Raw genomic sequence first — 5,775 nt, 5'->3', positions numbered from 1 at the left:
GGGATATAATTCCTTTGGAGAAAAAGGGGGTTTTTTTCCACATGATTTTTTTTCTAAGGAAAAACTCCCTTGGCTCTATGTAATGAAAGAGGGACAAAAAGTTCTCAAAACATGGATGCAGGCAAGCTAAAAAAAAAAAACATTTTAAGAATAAGTTTGAAAAAACCTTAAGTGCCTCTGGCTGCACCCAGGTATTGCAAACACAGTTTTCAGAACAGCATTATGCTCATAAAATTAACAGGGTGTTTTACAACAAATAACAGGGGAGCCCTGACCAAGGCCACGAAAGATGAGGACAAACAAGCGAAAGAAAGATGGTCTATCTGAGTTTATCCCCAAATGGTTTGTAGAGCAAAGATTATTTTCATTAAGGAATGTACCTGCCGAACGAGCCGATGCACTATTTGCTGATGAAAGTTAAAACTTCGGCGGATTTTAGTATATATTTCTAAGGTAAAAATACACAATGCTGTATTGAGAGGAATGTAGTGGTAAATACTTGGGTATTTACCTATGGTGGAGTGCGAGTCCTGCCTAGTTTGTTCTTTACTTGCATTGTTCTTTTATTATTGAATGTTTGGGCCCTGCCCAGCTGCTGACACTTGGAGTTTCACACTGCTCTCTGTGCTCCCCTTGGCTAGACACATTTGACTATTCAAAACAATGGGGATTTCAAAGCAGGAATGTGTGTGACAGGCTTCTAAACTAGTAGCAACTGTACATATATTAAAATATGCTTTACATGATTGCATTAAAAATTGCAGATAGTCTAGAAAGTGCGATGGAGTAAAATAGGAAACTGAGTGACTCTGCAGAGCACCATGATCTTTCCAGAGGTCCTTGTCACACAAACTAATTGCCAGAAGCAAATAATATTCTCCAGGGATGCCTCAAATGAATAGATAGCATCTTGCAAAGGCAATGAGTTAATGTGTAAATACTTGGCACTGTCTGCGCATCGGCCACATTTTGCCAGAAACTTTTGCAAGATTTTTTTTTTTTCTTTTACAGCAGGCACTTTTTGCCAAAGTGTCCCAGGGGACCAGATGTAGTAATCATCATGTAGCCATCACAAGAATTGGGTAGGGTTCCTTTTAGGCTTAGGTGGCTGACATCTCCCCTTGTCAGTAAAATAGCTGGAGCTACCAGTACTCCAGTTCGTCTGAAGCCAAGACACAAGGAGGTGCCTCGTTGTTTGAGAAAGTATTACATCTCAGGAAAAGCTTGACCAAGTGTCCCATTTTTAAATTACTTTTCAAAATCACTGGTATTTGTTTTCTCTCTTTATAGTCTTACTGGCTTTTTAAATCAAATCTTCAATGGTTAGAATAATAGAACAAACCAAACTTTGCCCTCATCTAACAATTAGATTTTTTTTGAAGGGAATGAAGTAAAACAATGAAAAACTTTAAAACAGGAGCCAATGCTCCTACAGTTGTTATTGAAATCACTAGTTTTTGTCTCCTTCCTTCATCTGTTCCAACCTTCTCCATCAAGCATCTTTATTTGGCTTGTGCCAGAGATAGCCTTAAACCTATTTTGATTCAGTTCTTGCTATGTTCTATGGACTGTGACCCTTAACAAAGGGCAGTGGAATGCTGTGCTCCAGTGCAAAGAAGTTAAACCTCAGAACCTCCTGTGAGTCCTCCTGAAGTGGGAGGCTATTTCAGCTGGTATTTATTTAGCAGCAAAATCACCTGTAGAAATGAAAGTAGGATCTAGCAGAGCTGAGAATTATTGGAGCATTTTCCTTGGGACAGTAAATGCCATGGGGTGAGAAATTCATTTTAAGTTTATATACCAGGTGTCCTTAGGGATTACTTCTTCATATTTCATTGTGCAAATATTGATTCAAGCACTTTAAAGGATTTAGCTATAGGTAACAATGCTCATCATGTTTATATTATTCTATTCCTTCACTCTTACCTGCTCAAAGAAGGTCAGGTGTAGAATCTTCCCCTTTTCTCTGTGGTCCAACTGAGACCTCTCTGTCTAGAGTCTGAGGATGATGATTTGGGTAGAAAAGATTTGAGGGACTGAGAGATTATGCATGGGAAGTACATGTTTGCCTTGTTTCCATCACTGAGATATTTCTGAAAAATAGAAGAGCTTGGGAGAAACTTGTTTGCGAAGGACATTCTTGTTGGTGATGTCACTTGGTGCCAATTAGTGCCGCAGAAGTGGTTCTAGCTGAGAGAAAACATAACACTCAGTGAGTCAAGCCCAGGTCTCGGTGAAGATGACAGGTACCCCTCTTGAGAGTTTGTCATCAAAACTGTGAAATGGTAGATTTTGCTGTCTGGCAGATGGAGGGCTCAAGGTCGAGTAGATCCTAATGAATGCATTGAATGGGGTTGAGTAGAATAATCTGCCAAAGCAAAGGGCTTTGCCAAGGACTCTGGTACTCTGGGAGCTCTACATGCTTCTTCATCTGTCCGTGAATTCTCCACTCGGTATGAAGAAGTTTCTGAAAGTCACTCAAGTGCTCTCAGGACTAATTATTTCTTTCTGCTATTGCTTTCTGCTTTAGATGGATTGAGGAGAAAAAGTACTCAAAAAATTATCTGTAAATTCTTCTCAGCAAGGACTCAAATATTTAGCTTTATGTTTTGATGTTGCTGTAACCCTAACTCCTCCTCTGACACAACGTGCCTCTATGCATCATGCTGGAAATCCGGCCTTGAAGCTAGCTGTCATGCTGCAGGCTGAAAAGTTGGGTAAAAGCTAGATAAAGTGTTTGACGTATTACAAGTGGGTGAAGAGTTAATGCTCTAAGATGGAAAAGGAAATAAATGCTTTCTCAGGTGAGGTCAGCTCCTCAAAGTGAAGAATAACCTTTTAATGATGGGCACATGCTAGGCAGCACCTAGGAATCCTGTCTTGCAGGGGTAAAGTAATTGTCAGTGCGTGATGGAAGTGTGACTAGAAAGAGATGATTCTTGTTCCATTGGCTGAGAACTGCATGTGGTTTTCAGACTTCTGTAAGGCTTGTTTTAGTATTGAGTGGATGACCCTGTTCAGAATCGGCCTCGTGAAGATAAGGACAAACAGGGAGTTGGTTGGTGAATACTTTCGTGATTAAAACAAACCAACTGCTATGTTTTTTTTAAAAGGAACTTTAGAGCTTTTGTTGTGGCTTGCTGAAGGAGCAGTCAGTAAAATGCAACTGAAATAGTAGTAGGTCTGGAAATGAGAGCTGTAGTCTATCTCTGAGGAGAGAATGCGTTTACCGTGAATACGTAGCAGTACTGCCTGTTGCAGGTATGTTGTAAATATGGTGCAGGTGTGTATGTGTGCTTTTGGTGCTCTCTCTAGAGACTGTATGTGTTTAATCATGATAAATAGCAAATGTGAGAGTAGTGCTTCAGAGATGCACAAAGGTGTGTTGCTTCTGCTCTAAGTAAATCTTGTGGCAGCATCAACCAGGTAGTACCTTATATCCACTACAAATCAATTAAATGGGTTGGGAGTACTTGTGAACATGAAATATATAGCATAAAGAAATCTAGGGATGTTTAACCTGTAAGCAGAACTTAGTGAGGGGGAAAACTTCCAAAGAACAAGCAGGGATCAAGCAAGAAATTGAGAATTATGTTCCAGTATGCAGGCAGGACACTGCAAATGCAATTCAGACTTTAAATAGAATGTCTAGAGGTATGGTATTATGAAGCTTAGAGATAATAACTTTTTTAGTCATATCCATGATGAAAATCAACCTTTTTATTTATTTACTTGTTTTTTTTTTTTCCTTTTTTTGACCAGATCAGTAGAAGAAAATTGGAGGAAGTGGAGAGCAAAAATAAAAATAGTCTCAAACTAATTGCAAGCTAGGAATGAACGATGACTCATAAGCTAATATAGGCAATTGAGTTGTTAGCATCAACACTTTAAAAGAAGGGATGTTGTTTGCACTGAAACATAGCTGTGGATTGTGCTGGTATTGTGGATTGTGCCAGTGAAAAATGAATATGAAGAGCTCTGAGTGAGGGGAACGTGAATTGCTCTGTACAGTTCGTGTTCTCCAATTTTGCATTTTTGACTTTGGCTACACTCTGCCTGGGAAATTTTATTTTGAGTAGAGATGTCTGCCAAGATAGTGCCATCTAGAGTTAAGCTCCGTATATAAAACTATTGAGCACAAAAACTTTTCCCTGAGTGTTTTCCCAAGTGTTTTCCCTTGACTTATTTTCAGCTCAGCTTGAGATTGTTTCTAAACTTGGCTTCAGCAAAGTACCAGTGTATGACTTCAAGTGCCTAGACCTGAGAACTCTCCTCCCCCCAAAAACACCATGTTTTAGATAGATTTTAATCTCAAAATATCTTCAAGTATATGGAATTATGTTCTTTTTTCCTTTGAAAATCCTATTAAATGACTATTTATACAGTCGGGTGTCTGACTGAATTTTAAATGATTTTTTACTATAATAGACATAATGACTATGTATGCTGGAAAAGGCATGCAAGAAGCTGGATATAGAAAGGTGCAGTTAAATTGAAGGTATTTATCTTCTTCCTCTTCCTGATGATTCAAGGTTTTCCTTGTGTATCTTTCACACTGCAACCCTGAAAATTTTTCATAATGCATCTTCAAGCATATCTGGCTTAGCCCGTATTGCTCACAGACCTTTCAGTGTAATATACATGAGTAAGATAAGGAGAAGTCAGCTTGGCAATCTAAAGGAAAAGATCTGAAAAATATTCATTTACTTTTGAGTGGAATCCTTCAGTTTCATTAGCCAGGTTTTACAAGTGTATTTCGAATATCAATAAGAAAACAACTTCTAACATGGCTGATAAAAAATACTTTTGCTGTTATGCTTTGCCTCTCAGTAACTTGAAAATTATGTTATTTTTAAGGGAATATTCTCAAACTCTTTATATCCAAGTATATCCAATCCCCCAAATAGATAGAATGTTTCTTCCATCTAACATAGAATATTACTAGAAGGAAAAACAACTTTTTAAAAAAGTAATTTTCTTTCAACAAGGAAGAAAAGAGATCTTTCAGGATGGAAGATACTTATGTTGACTATATCATAAGTATAAATGACTGTTCTTTACCTATAAGGTGTGTTTTATGTAGGGTCTCAGTGATTTATAAGTATCTAATCTTGTAAGTAAGTATTCTGTGCTGTAAGAATTAACATGCTTGAGTTAACATGCCAAGTTGAGGAGGTACATGTTTAAATTATTTGCCAGAATTTTCAAAATGATTCTGAAAAGGAGAACACAATTACCAGTGTTTATGTACTTTGGACTGCTCAAAGTTGCCTAGCAAAACAGTATTTGGGTCTTTTTGTATCTTTGTGTTGGCCTCAGAGGCCAGTACTTGGGAGAAGGAGCAAGCCCCCCCAGGGTACCTGAGCTGGTGCTGAGATTTCTCCCTTCCTGCACATGTGCAAATACATGTTTTAATCCTAGATAAATATATTTGGGCATGCAACTGCTAGTAGGGCTTAAAGGTTCCTAGGGCTTAAAGGTTCCTTGTGCTCTTGTGGAAGCACACGGTGCAGTGGCAGCACCCGCATGTTAATGTGGAGCCAAGAAGATTGGCTTTCAGAATAGATGTAGTGGTAGATAGATAAATCGGTGATACAAACTTGATGCATATAGGAGTGTAATCCTAAATGATGAAGACATAGGATCAAATACTATCTTCAGGTGCAGAGCAGAAATGTAGAACACCGAAGGTTTTGACCCTTCAATAGTAGTAGCTTTTCTCTCTTGTCTATTATAATTGTCAGCAGTGTCCTTCACTGTAAAATGGGTTAGGAA

The sequence above is a fragment of the Tinamus guttatus genome, unplaced genomic scaffold (assembly GCF_059628265.1).
Source record: "Tinamus guttatus ecotype Peru unplaced genomic scaffold, ASM5962826v1 Tinamus_guttatus_pri_ptg000316l, whole genome shotgun sequence".
Lineage (NCBI taxonomy): Eukaryota > Metazoa > Chordata > Aves > Tinamiformes > Tinamidae > Tinamus > Tinamus guttatus.
The sequence above is the reverse complement of the archived record's forward strand: the minus strand, read 5'-3'. Positions refer to the sequence as shown.